Source organism: Mus caroli, chromosome 16 (assembly GCF_900094665.2).
Source record: "Mus caroli chromosome 16, CAROLI_EIJ_v1.1, whole genome shotgun sequence".
NCBI classification, from domain to species: domain Eukaryota; kingdom Metazoa; phylum Chordata; class Mammalia; order Rodentia; family Muridae; genus Mus; species Mus caroli.
In genome coordinates, this window is record NC_034585.1 from 37,495,003 (window position 1) to 37,521,399 (window position 26,397).

At 37.7% G+C, this 26,397-nt stretch overlaps 1 protein-coding gene across 2 annotated transcripts in view; it reads left to right on the top strand.

Moving 5' to 3' along the window:
- Lsamp (limbic system associated membrane protein) overlaps positions 1-26,397 on the top strand; it is a 2,106,845-nt gene that overhangs the window by 492,801 nt on the left and 1,587,647 nt on the right. The window lies entirely within an intron of this gene.

Genomic DNA, 26,397 nt, shown 5'->3' on the forward strand with positions numbered 1-26,397 from the left:
CCTCCTCCTCCTCCTCCTCCTCCTCCTTCTTCTTCTTCTTCTTCTTCTTCTTCTTCTTCTTCTTCTTCTTCTTCTTCTTCTTCTTCTTCTCTCTCTCTCTCACTCTCTCTCTCTCTTTTGTGAGTAGTCATGAATAGAACTTTAGCTGAGATAACCTAAGAAATTTTTTCTGAGAATATTTGTTAGGAAATCTTTAATATTAAGGCTCTACCTATTTCCCCCAAATTTTAATCTTCTCAAACTATTTTATATGTTTCATGATATTTAGATATATTAAATAGCATATAAATTTATATTTTACAATTTAGAATCAAATAATACAATGGAAGATTTATTAATTGGATTTGTGAAAGAAATTTAAGCTAGTGGTATTGGCTCATATTTACAAAACTAGCATTTGGGAGTTTGAAACAGGAAGATTCCCATGAACCTTGGGTCCATGTTGAGACTGTCTCAATTAGACAAAAATAAAAAACAGGATAACCAAACAATAACAAAAGGACTTTTAGAAGTTTCCAGAATATGGCACATTTCTAGGTTAGTTGAGGGTCAGAATTCTGTTTATGCTTAGTTTCTCAGGATCTAAGGACACAGAGAGAAGCTGTGCCTCCAGGAGCCAACCCTTCCCTCCCCACAACACCGAAGGGTTTGTTCTGACCTTCTCCCATTTTGCATGTGTATACTGTGAATGTGTATCTATGCATACTTTTGCAATGTGGGACTTGTACCTCTGTGGCCACTCGTGCACACGTGGGCTTGTACATGTGGTGGTCAGAGGTGGTATCTGGAACCATCATCATTGTGCTTGCTAATTGATCCTGAGATAAGTTCTCTCCTTCAAAGCCAGAGCTCACCACATGACCAGTCTTCTTAGGTGCCTTACTGTGGTGATACTACCTCTCTGTTTCAGAAGCAGAAACCTCAGGTATTTATGCTCACCACACATTTAGAAAATTACATATTTATGTGGGGAACTCACAGCAAGCCCTTTAAAGATTCAACTTCCTAGTGCTACTTAACGAAGTTTTATATTTATGCTTATAATGTTATTTTAAAATAAGACAATTAACCAGCAAAAAACTATATATTTTAATGTTTCATACATGTTAGAATGACTGATAATATATGTAGAGATTCTGTTTAAATTCAGAAACCTGTCTGTCCTGTGGTCCAAACCTATGAGAATATCGGTAATTGGTTTAAAGGCCCTGGAATCTGCATTTCAGCAGATATAGCAGTCGGTTCTACCACATCAGAAAGACAAGTGGAAAAAAAATTGGTTTAAGGATGCATTTTCCCAAAAGTAAACATTTTCAAATCAAACTAACTTCACTTTGACCAGACTCACATTTGATGACAGATTATAATTTGTTTTTAAATACTATCAGAGTTCCTGCTTTAGGCCAGTTCTAAAAAAGACTGGTGGTCAAAGTTCAGACTAAAGATGGAGAACAAGGTCTCTGATGGTGGCTTGGCAGCATGCTCTGGGGCCTGAGTCCACTGAGTGCTCTGAGTCCTCAGGCCAGAGGTCAGAAATGTCTGAAGATAGGCAGTGGAGGCAGAAGACTTGAGAGACCTGCATTGTTAGCCCCAACATGCACCTTTATCTGTCTCATGGTTTAATCTAGCTAGCCAATGTTCACTTTTGTTGTTCCACACACACTATGCTGCAAACAAGAGAGATTTGTTCTCACAGAGAGGCAACAGATAACACTCAGTCTTGTTCATCCTCCCATGGTAAACTCAGTAGTGTCAGAAGCAGAGCATGGAAGCATTGTGCAGTTCAAATAGACCCTTACACATGTTCTAGCTGCTGTCCTTAAGGGAGGCAAGACAAGTGTATAAACTCCATTATATAATATGTTTTATTTAAGAATACATAAAAGTCTTTTCTTTCAATGTGTAATTGGCATAGATATTAAGGAGATATTTTATGTTTTTTATAACAGTGTCAAAATCTAGTGTGTATTTTATACTTACAGTGTAATTCAGCATGAATTAGTCACATTTCAAATATAAAACAGCCATGCTTGACTTATCCATACTAGATATTAGACAAGAAATTTGAATTGTTTAGAATTTGTTTTATAGTTACTCTAGACACACTGAAAATGGATCAGGGCACTGTGGGGCAGATTGTAGTTGTCAGGAAGCTGGAGCTGAGCGATAAATTCAAGACTGGATTAGGCTACATACTGAGTTCAAGACTCAAATCTATAATAATATTAATAATAGCAATAATAATAATAACGCATTGAATAAATATTGATGCTAAGTGAAATTCGGGGCTTTGAAAACTATAACTTCTTGATTTTTAATGTACAAACAGACTACAAGATCTCTGAAATTATCAAGTGAAGGCTCCTAATTGTACTTCCATTTTACTTTCATGGGCCTTGCCCAAAGTAGGTGCTAAAAGGAAAGGAAGAAAACCAGGAAGAAAGGAAGAAAGGACACAGTAGAGTTACTCAAAATGTCATACATATGTATGGGTCTTTCTTACTTCAAGTGAGAGCTACATAAATCCAAGGGCCTCTATCAAGCCCATAATTCTTGGTGACTATCTTTGATTGCGTGCTCATTCAAAACGCTGAGCACCCCATGGGAATGTGTTGAGAAAATTCCTAGCAGCCCCTGAGCAGAGCCATCAGAGCAAGAGAGTGAGAGAGCAAGAGCGCTCTTTTCTAGCAAGGGTGCTGGGAAGTGAGGAGAGGGCTATTTCTAGGGATCACATTGCAAGGGAGCTAATCAGACATTCCATGGGTAGTGACAACCAGCAATTTATTGTGATGCTTCTCAGCTCAAAGGAACAGCGGGGTGTGACAAGAACAGTTTGCTCAGCTACACACAGACATCATGGTTTACTCTTGGATTTAAAAAAAAAAAATTAACCGTGCTTATTTCGGCAAAAGGAAAGAGGAAAAAAATAAATAAAAAAAAGAAATCTCTCAGTGTTTGAAAATGCTGGCCTGGATGCACTCCAATGAGAGATGCTTAGGTCTGGGACAGACCAAGGAATGGGCTATGCAGTTACCTCCCATCTGCCCTGGGAAGTGGCACCCTAACCAAGACTGCACACCAAGACAGTTTCTATGGAGAGAAAATACCTTTTATTTTCTCTTTAAAATTATGGGGAGGGAAGAGGTGGGTTAAAACAATGAGCAAATACAGTACTTAGGCACTCCAGGAGTGCCTTGGCTGCTTCATTTCTTTTTTTTTTTTTTTCTTTCTTTCCTTTCCTTTTTGTTTTTTGTTTGTTTGTTTGTTTGTTTTTTCTGTTTTTTTTTTTTTCAACCAGGAGAGAGTTGGTTTCCAAGAAAGTTGATTCAATACCATTAGCTGACTTACAAATTAAAGCTACCACATTAATTGGGCCAATTAGGATTCCTTTAGCACCTACAGAATGCACGTTGTTCTCTTTGGGTCCATTGCCTCCTCTGAGTGGTTATTGGCAGGAGCTTCAAGCAAGAGAGCAGATACCATTGCTCTCCTCTCAAAAAGCTTTGTCAATGAAGAGATTTTTACCCCTTCCTGGAAGGCCTCTTGGATCATTCCCATCCATCCCTATTAGATTATCTTAGTTGCTTTAGAAATCCCCAGTGCCTTAGCTATTTTTGGATGTATTCTCATCTGGTGGGTTTATTCATGACTGCACATAGGCAAATATTAACTAATGCCTTCACCCCTACAAAGAAAGTCATTCTGAGAGAGTCTGGTTTCATTGTGTGGGATTGGATTTGGGTACAGATAGATATTTCTAAAGGTTTCCAAATGTGTCTGACTTCAACCTTAGGGCAGAGCTATCTCTACTCAAAGGCTTCTTCGAAAATGTTTGAAAGTTTTCATCATTAGTAAACACAGAAAACACTGGGTAGCTTCCTTTGTCCCCCACCAGGAAAATAAATAAAAGACAGACAATAATTAGCTTGTTTCCACATAGAGACTCTGCAGAGGATCTGGAATGAAAAGATCTATGACAGGAAGTTTTTCTGCTGCTTTGAAGTACCGCACATTATTTTTCAATTCCCTCTCAATAAGATCAATTCTATAATCCACAACATTCTCTCCCTATTCTTGTCAGCTCCTTTGCCTGCAACATTTCTTTTGTTCTTTTGCCTTCATTGGCATTTCTGCATTAGCTCCCCATCTTCTGCAAGGAGGTAAGATGCTTTGAATTCTAATTTCCTCCGAGATCTCTGATGCTGTCATGAAAAAGATGTGAACTGTTTGCCAGGAGTTATGACAACTTAGCCACATGATTTTTGGTTATTTGTAGATGAAACATATTTGATGTCTTTAATATGTTAATCCATGCTCTTTTGGAAAATTTCTACTCGGTTTGAAATGGCTAGTTCTAACTTACTGGCCCTCCAATGTACTATGGTCCTTTGTACCAAATAGGGTTTCAAGTCCGGGGGACTGCAACATTATAAAACTTCATCTTTATCATTCAAAAGCAGAACCCTCCCCCACCTGCCCCTTTGAAAAAAGTCATTGAGTCAATAATTATTTCATGAGTGTCACAGTGTGATATGCCTATTCCAGATGCTGAAAGTCCTGTAGAAAAAAAAAGATTTAAAAGAGCATGCTTTAAATAGAATTTACACTTCTAAAATCATCCCTTTGGATTCAGTTTCTATAGTTAAGGTTGTATAAAAGTAATTCAATATGAGCAATAAAATGAAATTTTCAATAGGTGATTAGATAAATTCTGAAGAAAATATAATGTAGGTACTGGCTATGTGAGATTTCTGCTGTAGAAAGCTTTCAACATTTATAAATGTTTGATTTGTTACAAAAATGTTTAAAACATACTTTTCAGGAAATATGTATGTCTATCTAAATAGACATTGATATTTAAACTGAAATTTAGCCTAGGAGAAAAACATGTCTTGTATAGAAAGAAAATTACTCTTGAAAAATAGGTCTATAAATCACTAGCCAAACATTCAAACATGGGGAAAAGAAAACACAGAAAAATATATAGTGTACAATAGTAAAGAACAAAACAAAACCAAAAAACAATGCTTTGAATAACAAGAACATTCCCTTGGGTTTTATTAAACTTTTAAACCAAAATGGTTTTGCTTAGATGTTTCATACAATAGGATTTCTGACCAAGCATATGAAAATGTGATAGAATTTAAAGGAGCAGAAGTTTGGTAAAACAATTGAAAGATCTATATATGTCATGAGCTCTAAACAAGTTGCTTCCACTTGACAAAGTCATCCAAATTCTACAAATATTTGATAACAAAATAACTAAAGATACAGTCAGAGATGTACACATATGAACATTTTAAAGACTAAATACAATGATTAATAGTAGAAAACAGCTTAAGCCAATACCATAGCTGTTATAGGAAGAACTAAGCGCTCATAAATCATCATTTTGGAGGATTAATTGAACAAATGTGCAAATAAAATTGATAAAGCAATAAAAGAGACCTATAAAACCATTGCTGTTTAAAAGGGAAAATGTGGCTCATAAAGATACCTCAGCGGATAAAAGTGCACCAGGATTACTGGAGACCTACATCCAAGGCCTAATACTCACAGGGTGCCAAGACAATTCTTTCTCTCTCTCTCTCTCTCTCTCTCTCTCTCTCTCTCTCTCTCTCTCTCCCCCTGTGTGTGTGTGTGCTTCTCTGTACCTCAGTGTCCCTGTCTATCTCTGTCTCGCTCTTTAACTCTCATATATACATTCATATACACACAAATGAATAAAAAGTAACACATTTTAAAGAAAAATGTACATTTTTAGGTTATTGTACCAATTCATCTTTCAAACAGCAATGGTGATATTAAAGAGGTGGTTTCTATTTTACCTTTTCTATTCCTTTGTACTATGAGTAGTTCCTTTAATTATTTTTTTTATTGCTTACAACACCGCCCATGCAAGAAAAAATGAATGCAGAGAGATATAAAATATCCAACACATTTACTTTCCACTTTTTACTGCAGATATGCTACTTCATTCAGTAAACCTCATGAACATTTTAAATTGTTATCATTCTATATTCTGTATGAATGAGGAGTATGGAGAAGTGAAGAGCTCTCTACTGGTGCTATATGCCATGCAAATACCACATGGGTGCAGTGTATTCTCAGTCTACATGAAAGGTCTTGAGTTCTTATGAAAATGTCTCTCTGCTGCTGTGGACTGACTCCATGATGTAGTCAAAGGCCCCTTAGAAAACTCTAGGCAATTTCTGTAGCTCTTCCTGAGATCTTAGAGATAGTGTATGACTGAAGGAGCTCATACTGCACTAAGTGTCTCTGTGTGTGTGCTTTCCTGCCTGTGTCTGCCTACTGTACTCTGTGTGTGTGTGTGTGTGTGTGTGTGTGTACCTATGTAAATGTGTATACTTAATTGCAAGTTCCTATCATAGAAAGCCATTTTATCCGAGAAAACTGCATCACCTAAGGATTAGTCCACTGCCTTATGACCATCAGTTAATAAATGTCCAAGTTAGGACTGGAAACTACAGGTTTCATTATTTTTACAGTATGTCAGATTAGCTGAAAGACTATTAACCTAATCACAAAGAAGTAACGTGAAAAATAAATTCATTATTATTAGGTTAACATTTCTCAAACTATGAATGTTTAAATCATGGAAGTTATTAAAATTAAGACAAAACATCAGGGGCAGTCTGTCAAATTATTCCATAAAATCTATTTTTAATCCTTTGGGAGAGCACTGGTAATACCCGAGAGAAAGTTTTAATGCCATGCCCTGTGTTTAGGATTACATGGTGGGCAACACATGATGGTGATGGAAAGGATATCTTAAAAACAAATGGATTCTCTGGCTGCTCCTCCTGCAGTGGTCCTTCAGATCTGATAGAGATGTCGATGATGAATCTCTACAACTGCTTCAAGAGATGCTTAGGAAAGCCTGTCTCTCACTGATTGATTCAAACTGCAGGATTCATTCACATCTTTGATGACTTAAAAATATAGATGTCATCCAGCCTGGCTAGGGCACAGCCTGAAAATATATATACTATTCCTATGGTTCATGTAGTTGTGAAGGTGTTGGCTCAATGGACAATTTTAAGAAACTTGCTTTAATGTCTCTAAGGCATGTTCTGAAGGCAACACAGGAGAACTATATTTAAGAATATTCTTCTGTAAAAGAAATATGAAGAATTTAAAGACTAACAATAACATTTATAAAGACATCAGTGGGAGGAGAGGCCCTTGGGCTTGAGGGTGTTTGATGCCCCAGTGTAGGGGAATGCCAGGAAGGGAAGATGGGAGTGGGTGGGTGGGTGAGGGAGCACCATCATAGAGGTAGGGGGAGGCAGGATAGTATAGGGGTTTCCAAAGAGGAGACCTGGAAGGGGGAAAACATTTGAAATGTAAATAAAGAAAATATCCAACAAAATAGTTATGGATTAAAAAATATAAAAACAAATACTGAAAATAGAATTCATAAAGCTTAACCTTAATAGTGCAAGACATCTCTCAAAAGGAAAGAACATGGAAATTAATCTGAGTTCTGTAAAAAAAAAAATGCATTATTAATAAGGTGACTAGGGAAATGAACACTTCCAAAATGAGAAAAGCAGATGAGGAAAGAACACAGAAGAGGAAAAACACAAGAGGAAAGGAAACGATGCTTTAGAATGTGTGTCACAGGGAGAAGAGTATACGTGTGCAGCATGGCCTTTCATGACCACCTTCTGAGGGCTTTAGCTTAAAACTCTAAGGGTTGGGTAATGTGGACCACTGAAGTCATATGATGGATTGCATGCTCTATGATATACTGCAGTGTATACCTTGACCTTTCAAAGACTTAAAGACCTTTTAAATTAAAAGTGACACGTACTAGATAGACTGGTAGTAAAGTATTTATACCTCCTTCTTCAAACTTTATCAGCCTCAGGTGATGGATTGGAGCTTTGGTTTGCATTACTAAATTGCTCCCTTAACGCTATGTGCTTAAGAACCTAAGAATTGGAGAAGGGAATGTGGCAAAATGAAAACTGGAGAAATCATGAATTAAAATGTAGATTTTGGTGCCTTTTGCCATAGATGCTGATTTTTCTAGGGGCCTGAATTTGGAATAACATCTCCAGACACGTAAGTCTCCTAAAATTGATCACTAAGGCTATACATTAGTAGCTAAGTTCCACCCCCAAGTTCATATTCACACAGGTAAAATTCTAAGTCATGCATTCTAGACAACCAGTTCTTCAAGTATGTATTTCAAATACTCTGCTTCAGATGATTGTGGGGTCTAGATATATGTATTGGAGGTATTTTCTCTCTATTTCACTTTCTCTGAACTTGGTCATTTACTAATGTCTGAGACAGTAGTCCTAAATGCACATTTACCAGATTGGACCAACAATCATTTCATCCTGTTTATGAAGGTTCTCTCCTGACCTGTTCTGAGAGGCTCAAATACTGATTATCTTTATGGTGTTCACTGTGTATAATGACCTTGCTCATATAAGCAGCCACAGGTAATTAGTCATGATTGTGTAATTAATCTCCCAAAGAGATATGAACATTTTAGCACATACAACTTTAGATATAATAAGAAGCATAATGATATTACTTGAGACGAACAAGTGTGTAATGCAGAGAAATATTTAAAGACTAAAACTTGCCAATACAATAAGCTCTTTTTTTATTTGTTAACCCATATTTTAATTTGTGTGTGTGTGTGAAGGATAGACAAAGAGACAGAGACAGAGAGAGACAGACAAACCCAAACACAAATGTTAGACAGACAGACAAAGACAGACTAAGAAACAGTGATATTGCAGATGCCTGCCTTAAGGCAATGAGGCAACTATAATAGCCTTAACTATGAGAGCGACCTGAAAATTAATCATTATCCAGTGTCTCCGAGATGTTTTGCTGAATAACTGATGAAACTGTAGAGGAATTTGTCAAACCTGTATAACGCATATAAAATCAGTCCACTGAGTAATAAGCATACAATAAATAAGAATTGGAGACTAAGGGAAGTGAATTTGTTAGATGGAAGGTTTGATAGACCATGTTTTTGCCTTTATAATTTCAACTTGCAGATAGTTGTCATCAGACCTCGCATCTCTAAGTCAAACTCTCAGGAGATTGCAGTGTAAATCTCTCTAACATTCCACTTGGCAAGAGAGATGACTTTCATTTGAAATTAGGATGCTCAAGCAGCCTAAATCAACATGGTGTCTTCTCTTCTTGAAGTAAGTGGGAGGTGATACCACAGGTAGAAAAAAAGAATAATTATCTATAGTATAGTATTAATGAGTTGAAATTTTCAGGAATAATAGGAATTATCTGCATAACTATGATCTTTACATAAATGTTGTTTGTCCCTCAGCAGAGATAGCATATGTGACAAGGTCATGACCTGAAACACCCTTCAAAGCTTTGACAACTTGTCCAGTTTGTTGTCTGGACCTGTGCTAAATATCTTAAAGTAGCAAAGGTTTATCCTAATATAAGATCTGCATAGGGTTCCATTCAGCGACTATGGGTCACTTATACAAGGAAAATACAACTATTTCCAATACTGATTTCTTAACAAGTGTTACTGTGCTTATTTATATAACTCAGAAGTGGGGCTCATTAAGAAAAAAAAATGAATGAATGTACACAAGTACTGATGTTTTAATGGCTAACACAGCCCATACAGAGCTATCAGCATTTATAAGGCTAGATGGCTATATAGATTAACACAACACATTTGAAGGAGTATGACATATGAGATATTTGGAAAGGATTGGCCAAGGTCTTACATGAAATTACAAAACAGGGAGAATTATGTTTTGAATTATCAAATTACATAGAATGTCCTCTCCAGCAGAGTAACAACCTTGTTTCTTTCCTAGTAGTTTATGACATTATTGAGATAGAACCAACATAGCTTCTCAAACTGGTGTAGCAGGTATTGACAGACAAATAAGTATATCCTGAGGTAATTTTATGTCTTTATAGAGTTTACAGTAATTGTTAGAAGAAGTTTCAGGCCTCTCTTGGAGGTTTATTCAGCTTGCAGCCATTAGTCTACACCTCCTGACCTTCAGAGGAATCTTACTTATTTTATTCAGGCATTCCAACAGCTTTGAAGGATGAACCTTGGAAATAAAGATGAGAAAACATGGGGATCATGCTGCGTGAAGTTAGAATTTCCTGTGTTGATGTTACTGTTGAGCCAACCAGGAGTTAACAATTTCCAAATGACACCAAATTGGGCTTTAAATACTAGTGCATCATCAGAATAACTCTGAGCCCAGAAAAGCAACACAATCGGCATAATGGGTGTAATTTTCACCTGCTTTGGGGACCCTTTTCCTCCTACTGCGTTGCCTTGGCAGTCTTGATGTGAGAGTTTGTGCCTGGCCTTCTTGTATACTACTGTGCTGGATTCTGTTGATGCCCCTGGGAAACCTACTCTTCTCTGGCAAGAGATGGTGAGTAGGATGGGGAGGGCTGTAATCAGGATGTACTGTATGAGAGAAGAATAATGGAAAAATATAGAGAATAAAAATATTAAAATCATTCATTTTAAATGATAATAAAATGAAGAAAATTAAAATCAGTATAGACTTTTCTGGATTGCCTGGTGCTGTTGCACATAATGCTGTCTGTATTTATTTATCACACATTAGAGACATTCTTCCACAAAAACACTTAGCAACTTTGTCCCTTGCAAGCAGATGACACTCCATCCAGAGCTTGAACAGTGAAGATAACTGGGCTGCTAGGGTGACTGCTGAGTAGCTAGTTATTTCCTGCAACTGTTACTTGCCTGTCTAAATATTTTTCCCTTTTGTCTAGCACAGTGGTTCTCAACCTGTGAATCACCACCCATCGCATATCAAATATTTACATTACAATTCATAACATTATCAAATTACACTTATGCAGTAGCAATGAAAATAATGTTATGGTTGGGGTGTCACCACAACCTGAGGGGCTATATTAAAGGGTAGCAGTATTAGAACGAATGAGATTCACTGTTCTAGAACATATAATTAATTACTGTATATCCTAGGATTTCCTCTGGAACACAGGACTTCTTGTGTAGGAACGAGTACAACTTGTGTAGGAACGAGTAACTTGAACCGCTTTGAGAATAGCAATAGCTGCCTGCACTCTAGCCAGTGGCTGAAAGGAAGATGCTGTCATCCTGAAATCAAAGCTTCTTCCATGCCCTACTTAACAGTTCATACTCCTTCTCCTTCCAAAGCACACCTCATCTCAGAAGCTTTCATGGTACCCTCTACCCCTTCACTCTTCACCCTAGAATGCTTCAACTCACTTTAAAAATCTTTGGTTTGGTGACTTCAGTACATTCTCTGGGTTCTCCTCTCACTGTTGACAATAAATCTGGAATTTTTAAATATTTTTTTTTTTTGTTTTACCTTTAGCAAGTGAGGGACAGAAAGAGATTCTTCGTGCAGCCACACTGAGCTGTATGTACTTCGTGCCATCAAATGTATTTTAGTCCTCCCTTGCTGTTAAGGATTTGTCTGATAGAAACTAGCATGATCAGCAGGTGATGACTATCTTCACATAACTCTTCTAGCATGCAAGCGTCTGTCGGAACCTGAAGCATGCCATCTTCTCTCTAGCACCGGCTTTGAACATGGCTTCTGTTTCTCTTCTTTTTCTTTTTCTTTTGTTTTTTATCTTTTGTTTTGTTTTGTTTTGTTTTGTTTTGTTTTGTTTTGTTTGTATTTTGTTTTCTTTCCTGTTTGGAATTCTATTACCAACTTGTCATTGTGAATTCCGCTGTCATGCTGAAAATTCATCTTTATGGATTCTCCTATAATGTTGAAACTCCCACTTAATGATCATGTCTGCCAGCCACATTTTCCTTCCCTGCTTTCAATAAGCCAATAAATACTTCTCTCCATCATTATGTAACAATGGAGGGAGGGAGCATGGTCCTGGACTATTTTGTATAGTATGCTTCAAGTATACATGAACCAGTAAGCTATAGAATGCAATAAGATATGACTACTATGTCAAATCATAAAAGAATACAAATTGCAAGGTGAATTTTTAATACTTAGAATAAAGCAGAAAGAGAAAGAAAGCTAGTGCTTCCATTAAACTTCCCTGATTTAGACCCACTTCATAGGGCATGGTACTGAGACACATTGATCAGTAGGTTGGCCATCTGTCCTTTTATTTAACCATGAGAAAACTGCTTGTTGACTTTTTAAAACTATTGGAATAGGCATAGATCCGATTACTACTGCTTTAATAAACCTCTTCAAATCCTTACAAACTCAGATGGCCTTATCATTGGTCAATTTTCTCTTGTGTAACAGCTCTTCTGAGTTTACTAGTGGATTCATGGCTGGACAAAAACCTGCAAACAAAAAGTGTGGAAGGTTTCTATGAATACAAGGACTGCTATATAAATACCAAATGCTTGGAAACCTTTTCAGAATATCCACTGTTTTAGCACTGAGGATTTAGCCAGGGGTCTCACATTTCTCATGTTTGCTAGGTGATGGTTTTCACTGAGCCCTAACCCCAACCCTTCAAATTTTCCTTAAATCAATAGGTAGTAATTCCAGAAAATGAGCTCAGTTGTTTAGACTTACTAGTTCTGCAGACGCAATTCTGAGAGTAAATGCAAATATATTAATTTAAATTAATCAGGACACTGAGTATATTTTTATAAGTATATATCCTTTAATCAACACGCAATCTCCAGCAAAACTTTCTCAAAAGATGCTGCTGGCCCCCAAGAGACACAAGAGATTAGATAACGTGTTCAATGGACTATTCCAGCTTGTATAAAGGGGGTCCAGAGATACATTCATTGATTTTTGCCATCCACTCAACAGGCATATTTTAGGCATGATTGCTCTATGGCAGACATTCTGCTGTTTTCCAGGGACCCAGAGGAAATCAAAATGAGCCACACTGCTTTCATCATGAGCATTATAATCTGAGTTAAATAGACATGCATCAAATGATCATACATATGAATTCATTATTACAAATGGAGCCAAGCTCTTAGAAATGGAGTTACAGAAAATGATGGACCAAACAAAATTGTTCTCAGTTAATAAAATGGTTCTCAGTTCTGCATCCGCACTGCCAACCCTGGATGGCTGGATGAGAAACATGTGCTCCTAGGGAAGGTGATAAAAGACATGAATACTGTGGAAGCCATAGAGAGTTTGGGGCTCAGGAAAAGCAAGAATAGCAAAATGACCATTGCTGACTGTAGGCAGCTCTAATGCCTACATTGGACTTGTGGACATCATACCCAACAGACCCTTCCTTCTATAGCTCAAAGAATTCCCCCAACCTCTTAGCCTTCAATATTCTGATATATTTGCTCTCACTGACCTACTTTGGATTCCATATATTCTTCATTCCCCTCCAAATCTAGCTGAATTAAGAGTTAAATTTATGATTATGAATAAAAACTAAATAAAGACTTAAAAAAAAAAGAAGGCACAGAAACATCTGTAAATTACCTGTAAGACTCTTACCCATGTGCTGTTCTTTATCATTAGAATGATGCAAATGTCAGAAATCTGCATAGTATGTTAGCAAGGTAGATAATTCATCATTTAATTTAAGAGTTGAGAGACTCCTCTTATCTAGTATATAAAATGAATTAGGTGAGCCTTAGGTGGATAGATGAGGTGATTGTTTCCAGCAAGTGATGATGGTGACTAGGATTACAGTCCTAGTAATTTACAGGGGCGGAAGTTACTGGGTTTGAGGTTTTTTTCTGGGCTCACAAATTAAATGAGGACTCAAGAATGAAGAAAAAGGGAAGGTCCCTGGTATCTTCAAAACAGAACAGTGAAATCACTTATGACGTTATTCTGTAAGGGTCAAACTTGTTGGTGAGCATGAATCTCCCTGTGTTATTTCCTTAGTTTAACAATGATTATAAAGTACTCTTTCCTTAGTGTCTATTCCAGTTGAATAAATATGGTCTTAACCCTCAAGAAGCTCACAGTTCTATGGAGATGTCATCTTGAAAATAGTCACATTTACTGTCAGAAGAAAATGAATAGATTTCTTGGTTTGTGTGCTGAAGATAGCCCTGTCTTCAACTGGAGGAAGAGTTGATTTTCTGAGCAAAACCAATATCAGTTATACTTTATTCTGCAGAGGCTAAAAATGTTCTGATTCTTGTGGAAAACTCAGCTATGATTATTGTCTTGAGAAAAGTGCTCAATTTTTGCAGCTTATTTCAAAGAATGGCATGGCTGGGTATAGGGCATGATTATAGAGGTGTAATACCCCTGCCATCAAATTCTAGGCACATGCAGTAGCAAGACACCCACAAAGCTGTAGGAGTTCTTTATCATTGCTCCTGATGAGGAAGTAAACTTCTATTTAGTTCTAAAATTGCAGGTGCTTCAGGCCTGGTTTTGATTATTCCTGCCAATATATGTAGCTGTGTTTACTGGGATTTTTCATACTTGGCTGTTCCTTGTTAGTGATTGTGCCAGTGACGGAAGATACATGGCAGTTTTACCAGACAATGCCTGATGAAGAAATTCCCATCCCTGATACTTTGCAGTAAGGCAATACACTAAGGGCATGTGATCCACAGGCTCCCAATAGCAATGAACTAAGTTGTCAAAGACCACAGTGCAATTTCTCTTTCCTCCAGAATTATGAACAGCTGAGAAAATGTATATATTTTTACATATAAACCTGGGTATGTGTGGTGATTTTGGAAGACAGCTGTAGATGTCTTGCCAAAACAAAACTGGAATATCCTGAGAAACATGTCAAAACACATCATTCTGTTGTTGTTACTGTTGTTTAAACAAGCGCTCCTGCATTTACTTGGCAAAGCCATCCTCCCATTATAAGTAGATGATATGATTCCAGATATTTGAGGAGTCTGTGCCCTCCCATTATAAGTAGATGATATGATTCCAGATATTTGAGGAGTCTGTGCAACATGTGTTATACATTATTTATATTATTGACTGTGGAGGAGGATTTCAGACTTCAGAAGAGAACTCAAATGAAACTGGGTCTCTACCCTGAAGGAACAATGGCTTGCTTGAAATCCTTCAATTACATGAAATATTAAGAATACATGCAGCTTTTCTGGGCACAGAATGAAGTACTATACAGTGATTAAAGTTTCTGACAAATAAGATTTGATTCTGCATGTATGGAGAATTAAAAATATTTGAATATTAAATGTGTATCTCACATTATGGGAATGAACTACACAAAGATAAGCTCTTGTTTTAAAGAATATCCCCAAATCATTATGTCTTCACTATACTGACACAATTCCAGAGTAACCATGGTGGTCAGTTCTTGCTGATCTGACCCATCAGATATGAATTCAGTGAAATCAACTTTGACTGAACCATTTGTCAGACCTTTATCTGCAAGAATATATACATTATGTTTCATAACAGTAGCAAAGTTACAGTTATAATGTAGCAAGGGAAATCAGTTTATGGTTGGAGGTCACCATGACAGGAAAAACTGTTTGAAAGGGTCACAGCATTAGGAAGTTTGAGAACACTGCATAGCACACACTCATATAATTTGCTGTTTATTTAGTGATTGACTATTTTAATGCTATATGATATCATATCATCACAAGTAAATTAGGGTTTATTGAACAGAATTTTATGACATTCTTTTATTATGTTTGGTATAGCTTTAATCCATTGGGATTTCTCCTTTAGAAAAGAAGCTCTCCATCTTTTGCACCGAAAATTTATTTTACACCTAACAAAATCTTGGATTATGTTAGTGGGCTAGCCTGATCTCTACCTCTATCTCTATTCATATGAATGAAGTGTGTGTCCATTTTCTTGCATAGCATTGTGTGATGTAATCAGTTAAATGTGTACACACATTTGGCCTCTGAATATTATGATACAAAACTAGGACAAAGTTTGTATCACTAAAAATAAATGACCTAGTAATGAAAATCTTTCATGGTTTCTGATAGTAGTTGGTTAATAGTGACACACATCTCATCAGCATACTTCATCAGTTAGGTAAAAAAGTTATTGCTAAAAAGAAAAAAAGCCTCTAGTTTAAATGGTAAACAAGGGAATTGAATATGAGGTAGCAAATACAGTTGTGAATTTATTTTCTTAGTTCAGTATATCCTGGAAAAGAAAGATTTTTCTTTCACTTTTATCTTAGTTTTACTTTAGTTTATTTTTAGGAGATTAGAATTTCCTTCTGCATATTTCACAATGCACTGGGATACCTTCTACTTGTATTCAAATTAGAAACAATGTTAATAGCAAGTCATTAGTACTGACACTGATAAGAAAATTGTACAATTAGCTTTGCTTTGCAGCAATTTATAAAGCCATGAAGAAGATTTGTCAACAGAGTAAAAACACTCATTTTCATGTTTTGTTGTCAGAGTTAGGAGAAAGAAAATATTTTTCAATCCTTAACACCCTTAAATACCTAAAGGAAAGCAAACAACTCCCTAATACCTATTTTCTATTGAACAGAGTTATATGGCAATATCTGTCTTTGTCAATAAGCATTTTGATCAAAAAGATGCTCAAACACTACCTTTTTGATACATTATTCATTTTCCTACCCCCATGACTCATACTGAAGCACCTGGATATTTAGTTTTGGTGTTGCAAGAATTTTTTTGTATTAAACTTAGTAGCTCCTGCATTTCTTTATAATGATTTATGTTTGAGACATATCTGCATTTTCATGGAGCTGGATAAACATTTATAAGAAAGCATTTGAGCGAGATAAAGTCAATTATTTTATGGTTGAATAAATACTTTTTGAATGTTGCATGGTTTTACTTGCATCTTTTTGTATTTAACCAAAAGCAGGAGGACATTTAAAATTAAATTCATCAGATAAACCTTATAAGAGAACACGTCTGACCTCATTAATGAGATGCTTTGACCTTGTAGCTGTAGCCAGAACTTTGTGGATCCTACTGCCATAATCATTATACTGAATAAGAATCTTTTGAATCTACCTTTTCCAAAATTCAACTTAATCTTACTTATTTTTTCTTCCTTCCTTCATTTAACAGTCAATTCTATCTCATTATCTTCTATCAAACAAGTAGGTGTGCAGTGTCAAAGAAACCATTTTTTTTCCATTTGAAATAGGTCTTTCCTAGAGGAATTATTTACTGAAGATAACTTAAGAAGATACCCACAACATATTTAGTACTATATTAGAGAAAAGTGTGATCCCATTCCTTATTTGTCATAAATGTACCATGTTATCTGAGAAATGGTACATCACCAAGAGAAAAATCTAAATTCCCTTATTCAATCCTAGTTTTCCATGGCATAGCAGTCTTCAGAAATACACACATAGCTGATATGAGGAAGACGACTTTTATTGGTGGATCCAATAAAAGTGTGCATGGAAATCACAGTTGTATAAAGGAGGTTATGGTTTTATTTAAACTCATTAACTGTTGTTATATCTTGCCTTTCCCACTGGACTTCTTTGTTTCAACTACTTGCTGGCTATACCACCTTGAAAGTAACAACTCTTTTTGTTTTCACCAACATTTAATAATCACTACCTTTTAAGAAAGTATTGATATGGCTTGTTCACTTTTTTATTGCTGTGAAGAGTTACAGTGAACAAGACAACTTGGAGAAGAAGTACAACGTGTAGAAGAAGTTGTTGGGTATTGCAGTTTAAGAAGTTGAGTTCATGTCCACCATGTGAGGGAGCATGAAAGCAGACAGGCAGGCAGGCATAGTGCTGAAGCTATAGATGAGAGCTTTCATCTGATTCACAAGCAGAAGGCATTACTGGGGATGGTGTGGATTTCTGAAACCTCAAAACCCACCCCAGTGTCATACCTTCTCCAATAAGGCTACACCTCCTAAACTTTCCCAAATAGTTCCATCACCTGGGAATCAAGAAGTCACTGAGATGAACCTTTGCAGGCCATTTTTATTCTTTTTTTATTAGATATTTTCTTCATCTACATTTCAAATGCTATCCCAAAAGTTTGCTATACCTTCCCCCACCCTGCTCCCCAACTCTTGTGAGACCATTTTTATTCTAACCATCCCATCCTGCCTCAAGGGTTCCTCTTGTGTCTGTGAGAGAACGTTGAAGGGTATAATTGGCACTTCCTATTGTGTGCTTACAACTGTAATGAAAGTTTGTTATCTGGATTGCAGGTTTTCATGGCACGCCTCCTGTTCTGCTTATGTGGTCTTTCAGTCTTCTGCAGTAGGTGAATTCAGTTCTCCCTGGGCCATAGGACTTACCATAGATTTCTGTTTAAAATATCATTTATTCTCCTGATGTAAGTGGTTTGGAGGTTTGCTGCTGAAGAAGCTTATGGTTTGTAGTTCGTTCTGAACTCTGCTGGCTGGTTCATCTCAGCTGTTCTGGTCCAAACTCCTCTCCAAGCTAACTGATTCAAGTTGACTTCTCTCAGATTCTCACTAAATTTGTTCTGATGGCCTCAAACAAATTCTGGCCGTATGTTCTAATCTTCTGGCTCATTCTCATTCTCTGGCTGATTCTGTCTTCACCTGTGTCTAACTTGTTCTCTCTGCAACTTGCCTCTGTGGAAACTGCCTCTGAACTCCATGAACTTAACTACGGCAAACTCCACTCTCCTGTACTGCCTCTCAACTCCCTGACTCAGCCCAATTGACTGAGATCCCAACTCCATTGCACTGAACTCAACTGACTCCTGAGTACTGAGATTAAAGGCATGTACCACCACACCTGGACCTAAGCTTTTCTGAACTTTCTCTGTAGATCAGGCTGGCCTTGAATTTTGCATCCTTTTCCTGGAATTAAAGGCATGTCTGTATTCCAGCCAGAGTAGCCATGTTGCTGGATTAAATTTCCTCTATAATTTCTAATTTAGGACTGAGCAATCAACAGTTAGTTATTCCCAGTACTTTGAGCTTTGAGTCTCTTTATTAACAGTCTCCATGTGGCAGCACATTTTTGTGGACAAGACGAATCAGGAGATAAGTCTTTGCTTCTGAGTCTCCTCCAAACTTCTTTGCTCAGCATACTGTGGTGACATATTTTGGGGCTCAGTACATGATAGAACTCCTTAATGCATTTTGCTTTATAGACTGCAATATATATGGAAATTTGCAACCTAAATCTGAAAGATTCTGATTCAAAAGAAGGGTTGGAAGGAAAGATAGGGCTAAGCAAAACTATAAAAATAGAGAAACCAAGCCAAACCTCAATGCGACCAAGCAGTTTTGAATGAAGAACTATTTTGTAATCCAAAGGAGTCATATAGCATTTCTCTTGGTTTCCTGGGAAAACACATTTCAGGACACTTTAATGTAAGTCATAAGCTCTTGTAACTTATAATAGCTGCACTGAGTTTTGAAATATTTGTTTATGGTCCCAAACCAAACCTCATTAGATAAACAAAGAACTTATAAGAAGTTTTCAGGAAATATATGAAAAAAAAACTTAAATTTCTAGCTATCCACTGGGCATCTTTGATCTTTCACCACACATAAAGACTGCTCACCTATCTATGAAGATCATTATACCAAGCACAAAGCACACACTGACCTCATTTCTCTTTGGTGCTCTCAACGAAAGTGGTGTAAACTTCAGGGACACAACCTGCTTCTCATACAGTAATATTTAGCTAGCTACCATCTTCGCCACCTGTCACTTCACTTTTCTTTGTCCTCCCTAAAATCTTTGGGAAGGATTTTGAACTTAGTGTTATCTTTATATTTCATTAATAACTTTTGTGTGCTAGTACTAAAATCTAAATTCTAATTACAAGAGTTTTTACACTGGTATGCCAGAATCTAGCCCCATATAACAGGTAGTGTTTTCATCTGCTTACCTATGCCGAGATATTTTGACATATTACCTCCCATCAGCAGTGTATTTCAAGGAACAAATGTAACAGATGCAGGTACTAAGGAAACTAGTATGATACAATTGTCCTCAATGTTCACTTACTTTGATAATTAAACTACACAAAATGACCAGTATTGGTAATGTTATATTACCCATAAGTTGTTCCTGTTGCTTGTGTTCATATATCCTTTTCTCAGTGGACATGTGAATCTTTACCATGCAAAGGTCCATTGTGCAAAATAGGTCGTGGTACCCATTCCCTAAAGCAGTTGCCTCTGGAGTTCATCATTCTGTGAGCATATGTGTGCACTTTGGGTTTGAAAACATAGGGACTAAGTTGCTGATGTGGGCAAGTCACATCGTCAGCTCATAAAGCCTTAATTAAACAAGTATTGCAGTCTCTTAAATTCTAGCATGCTAAAAACTACAATATCCCTTAGGAACTTTTAAAATACCCAACAGAGCCCCAGCACCTCATTTACCAACCATTGACTCAGACCAGTGAATTGGATGGATAGTGTTTGGATTCAATTACTTTAGAATAAGGAAAGAAATGGAAGTAAAGCTAATTATCATATTGCTGTGGTTGGGATGCCTTTTTAATCTAGAGAAAGGGGCAGGACAACCTATGATCACTCCATTTCGGAGGCTTGCAGACACCAGGGATCCTCATAGTAAACAGTCATTTTGCTGCTCCAGTCATCTCTGTCCTCAGAAACAAAGGTCTCGTCACTTACAGCACCAGCACAGGCCTGCAGAAAGACAACTCCCTAGGGTGAAAACACTGTCACAGTTTTCATAAAATCTTATCTAATAACAGCAGAGTGAGTGAAGCACATGTCACTACACATGCAGCTCTGTGTGAATCAAACTGTTACTTAAGGACCTATCTGAAAGGTTTGTCTTGTGAGTTCAATACCAAGCCCAATGCCAGCTTTGCTCTTTTCTTATGCAAACATTGACAATATTACTAGGTACTTCTGGACCTTACAGAAACAGAGGCAGAAGTTATCTTATTCAGTTTAATTAAACAGATCTTGAAAGTATTATCAAGCAAGCTTTGCTGTAGCAGTGAACCCTTTCAACAATATAGCTAGACCTTGATAAATCATAGGCTTTGTGGTCAACAATGTGAACAGTAAGAAGCTATGTAATCTTCTAATACAGAGGTGGGGGGAGAGGGAGAATGGGAGAGGGAGAGGGAGAGGGAGAGGGAAATCGCGAGAGAGATTCAACTGTGTACTCGGTGATTTGGTGAGATAAACAGAAAATGTTGATCATTTACCCATTTAAGGATTTGGAGATCTTCTGTCACTGGAAGCAAATTGGTGGTTAGTGCTGCAAACAATCCTCCTGATAAATAGAACAAAAGCCTGAGATCAATAAAAGAAATGTGAATTGCACCTCCAAAAGTCTGTGTGTGGGGGTGTGGGAGCCATAATACATGATAACCTGAGTGTAAATCAACACTGTACCATTGCCATATAAATCCCAGGTACTGCTGTGGGTATATTAACAAGGAGAGCGTGGATAAAAGTCAGGTAATTATTTTGCTCGGTCAGCACTCTTAGGCCTCAATTGGGTAACTGCATTCGGTATTTTTCCTTAGTTGAAAGAGAATTATAGATAACTTTGAATCAGTTCAGAAGAGAGCAACAAAAATGATTTTTAAAAAATGCCTCTGAAAATGAGATCTATGTGGAAACATTAAGGGCTCTGGGTCCGTTCAGACTAGAGGAAAGATAACAGAGATTCGAGGTAACTACTCACCCGTCAGAAAAAGATACTGGAAATGAGAGAAGGGATCGATTATTCCCACCAGTCGCTCAGCACTGAGTGGAATAGACTAGAACTACAGCAGATAAAACATTATTTGAATATGCCAGACAACTTGGTGAGTGAAGAGCCATTTAGCATGGGAATAAGTTACCTTTGTAATTAATGAAAACCCAGACCTTTGAAGTGTCAAGCTTATAAGGAGTGTTTTTAGTTTTCATATAACTGGAAAGGAGATGGCACAGCATATATCCAGGTCTGCAGCATAAATCAAAGTTGTGGAAGTATAGCTATAATGCATGCCTTCTGTGACATAATTGTAGATAAAATCTATTGACTCAGAGCTGGTCTCACCTAATACAGCCTGTTTTGCAAGAAGCTTGCAAGTCATTTCTGTTATAACCATACATTCAAAGGACAAAAAACCTCAAACTTTGCGCTGTCACCTGGTAATGGGAGGTGGCTAGGCTGTGGCCATGTAGTATTGGCTACAGATTAAAGTCACAGATGAAAAGAGCCGGGCGTGGTGGTGCACGCCTTTAATCCCAGCACTTGGGAGGCAGAGGCAGGCGGATTTCTGAGTTCGAGGCCAGCCTGGTCTACAAAGTGAGTTCCAGGACAGTCAGGGCTATACAGAGAAACCCTGTCTCGAAAAAACAAAAACAAAAACAAAAAAATAAATAAAGTCACCTGGGGCCTCGGGATATGGGGACTCCACAGTACCTTACAATCATTTACAAAGGGGGGCCCTTTCTGTCCAGTGCAATTGAAGTCTCTGGTCCAAAAACCCAACTGTACTGTAAATAGTATTAACTACAGCATTAAAAACCTCTTCTCTGAAGGACAAGTTGTGTGAGTGCCACTCTTTAGAATGTAACACTTTACATATCCATCCCAATTTTATCTAACAGGCTTACACATGTCTTCTCTGCCGATCCTCTGTGGCTATCTTTTTTCCCCTCAGTGCTATTCTATTCACTCATCAGGACTCTTTATCCACAAAGTATCATCCACAATGCAGACAGTGATGCTATTGGGTGATACCAACACATTCTCTGGACTAAGTCCTATAACAAGACTGTCTTTTCAAGACTTCCTTGTTTGGTTAGCTAAGCTGAGTAAAGTTCTTATCAGGGACTTCCAGAGACAAGGTTTGATAAGTTAGTTTTAATTATATGTGGGACTTCAGTAGAACTGGATAAACGCACCAAATCCATGAAGAGTTCAACATATGGTTTCAATAAGAATTACAATAAGCCCCACCTTTTTTAAAAAATGGTTAGGTGTTGTGGAAATATCCGCCAAGTCCCTGCACTGCATCCAGCTACTTTTTGCCCACTAACTCTTCAGCAGTGCAGAGTTCCCAAGTTCCCTTTGCTGCCATGCCAGCCCCACAAAACAACCATCCCATGGTCCGCTGCCACAACACCCAGCAACCTGGTAAAAACAAAACTCTAAAAGCTAATTAACAATGTGGATACTTTGTTCTTTCTTAGAATGGGGAACAAAATACCCATGGAAGGAGTTACAGAGACAAGGTTTGGAGCTGAGATGGAAGGAAGGACTATCCAGAGACTGCCCCACCCAGGGATCCATCCCATAAACAACCACCAAACCCAGAAATATGCCAGGAAGATTTTGCATATGCAAGAAAGATTTTGCTGACAGGATCCTGATATAGCTAACTCTTGTGAGGCTATTCCAGTGCCTGGCAAATACAGAAGTGGATGCTCACAGTCATCTATTGGGTGGAACACTGGGCCGCTAATGAAGGAGCTAGAGAAATTACCCAAGGAGTTAAAGGGATATGCATCCCTATAAGAGGAACAACAATATGAACTAACCAGTACCCTCCAGAGCTTGTGTCTCTAGTTGCATATGTAGCAGAGGATGGCCTAGTTGGTCACCAATGGGAGGAGAGTCCCTTGGTCCTGTGAAGGTTCTATGCCCCAGTACAGGAGAATGCCAGGGCCAAGAAGCAGGAGTGGGTGGCTTGGGGAGAAGGCCTGGGGGGGAGGGGGTATAGGGGACTTTCAGAAAGGAAACTAGGAAAGGGGATAACATTTGAAATGTAAATGAAGAAAATATCTAATAAAAATTTTTTTAAAAGGAACAGAAAATAAAAAGTCAGATTTATGTATTAATAAATTCTCAATTCACAAGATACCCTCACAATAATTTCAGAGCCAATTGATTATAATACAAGGTGCTACCTAGATCAGATGAGTTGTCCCAATTATTCTACCCCTACATGATATTCTTAATTACCTGTGGCTATTAAAACCTCAAAGTATCAGGATCTTCCTCCTGTCTGTCTGCCTCCATCTTGACTTCTCCTCCCTCCACTGAGTTGCTCTCTGTCCCTGCAACTCTTTGCTCTGCCTCCTTTTTCCTTGTCCAATCTCAGGCCTCCTGCTTCGCTAATATTTTATTATTATTATTTTATTAGATATTTTCTTCATTTACATTTCAAATGCTATCCCCAAAGTCACCTATACCCTCCCGCTGCCCTGCTCCTCTAACCACCCACTCCCACTTCTTGGCCCTGGCATTCCCCTGTACTGGGACAAATGATCTTCACAAGACAAGGTCCTCTCCTCCCGTTGATGTCCAACTAGGCCATCCTCTGCACCATATGCAACTAGAGACAGGGCTCTGGGGAGTACTGGTTAGTTCATATTGTTCCTCCTATAGGTTTGCAGACACCTTTAGCTCTCTGGGTACTTTTTCTAGCTCCTTCATTAGTGGCCCTGTGTTCCACCCAATAGATGACTGTGAGCATCCACTTCTGTATTTGCCAGGCACTGGCATAGCCTTACAAGAGATAGCTATATCATGATCCTGTCAGCAATATCTTTGTGGCATATGCAATAGTGTTTGGCTTTGGTGGTTGTATGTGGGATGGATCCCCAGGTGGGGCAGTCTCTGGATGATCCTTCCTTCCATTTCAGATTCCACTAATATTTTAATGTAATTGGACAGGGAAAGTACTGCCACAGCTAGCTATATCAATAGGAATACCTGATAGTATTTATGCAGAGCCCCTAACTGAGTAGATATTTGATGAGTAAAGGACTACTCTCTTTACAAAAAACTCAGAAGTAACCTTGCTCTCAGAAAAATTAAACCTGTACTCTGGGCTGTCAGGAATGAGACTCTATTTTGGTGTTCCAATCGTGCTTTGGTGATTTCTTTGTCAATATTCTTTAGTGTGAGTACATTGTACTGCATTTGAAAACAGAACTTTCTAGAGAACATATATGATATAGGGCACAAGGGACAAAGATGTTGCATTTAGTGGGTTATGGTTTGGATATAATTTGGCCTCAAAGATTGTGTTGGAAACCTGGTCTGTTGATGAAATGAGATGGTGGGCTAGAACCTATTGGAAGGTACTGGCATTATTGGAGATCATTTCTTCTGAAGAAACTAAGATATCTATGTAGATTATTGAATATGTTGCTGCCAGAGAATGTTGATAACAAGAGCAAGCCAGACTTCTGATAGGTTGCATTTCTCTATGGTGGTGAGATTTCTTGCTCTCTTCTTGGTTGCCATTATTATGACGCCAACCACTTTGCTGTCTCCATCCGGGCTGAACTTGTATTTGAAGATTTCCCTTGCATCAACCAAAACTGTGAGATAGAAAAGCCTTTTCTTTTTTTTCTGTAAGTTACCTAGGAACTTTATTAGAGTAACAGAAAATACACACACATTGGGGATTCTCAGAACTTTGTCATTTCTATCAATGTTTTGATTTCAGAATTCTTCCTGTAAGTGCATTCAGAAACCAAGGCTGGCACGAATCGTGGGAAACACCTGTTTGAGATTACATTATTTATATAAGATTATCATCATCTCTGATTTCTCAAATTGGTATTTACCCTGTATCTTTATTATACTGCACTCTAACTTCACAGAGCAGCACTGGTTCTGTTTACTCTCTTGTTTACGAAGAACATTTTTAGCTTTCACTGTGATTCCACTTGTAGTATCCTGATGTTATATCCTTTGGTAACATAGTAGCATCAGATTCTCTTCAAGAGTTCTAGGAAAACTCTGTCAAAGCCTCAGACAGGCTAAGACTCTCTAGTGTGGTACTGATGTTATGGAGGGTAAAGAATATGAAGAGCAGAAGAGATTACCTCTTTGCCTGGTGGACTGATGGAAGCAGCCTATTGCTCACTCTCTTGGAACTAGCCTGGCTCTATTCAGTCAAAGTCCTTCACAAAATATCCAGAGCTCTATCTTAGTCTTACATTGCTGCAGGAAGCAGCATTTTTTTGTAGCACAAAATTCCCAATCATTTTGAGTATGCATTCAGTTTTATTAAAAACCACTTTCCATGACAAAGGTAAACAAATGTCCTAGCCATTCCATTTGTCAACACATGAAGCTCTTGTGATCTCCTAGCTTTGGGTTCATATTTCTGTCAGGATAACTCTTGTTTTTGTTTTTTTGTTTGTTTGTTTTTTTTTAAGCTGCCCTGTTGGTATTAGCTAAGGTGAAGTAAAAGGTTACCTTCTGAAGGTGTCCATTTTTAACCTCCATCTTCAGATATGTTCTTGTTCCTGGCCATCCAAAGTGGCACAATGATACTACTATAGTATTCCATTTTAGTTACATAGACATTCACTTGTTGCCTTCTGCCTTTATTGACTGTGTCTTTCTCTCAATTATAAGGAGCAGAAGAACAAGACTCATGTCTCTTAGTGACATTAGCATGGCCTGGGTGCTTTGCATAGTAGAATGATCATAGCTGATGAAAACACACATGTCTGGATGACTGACTGAATC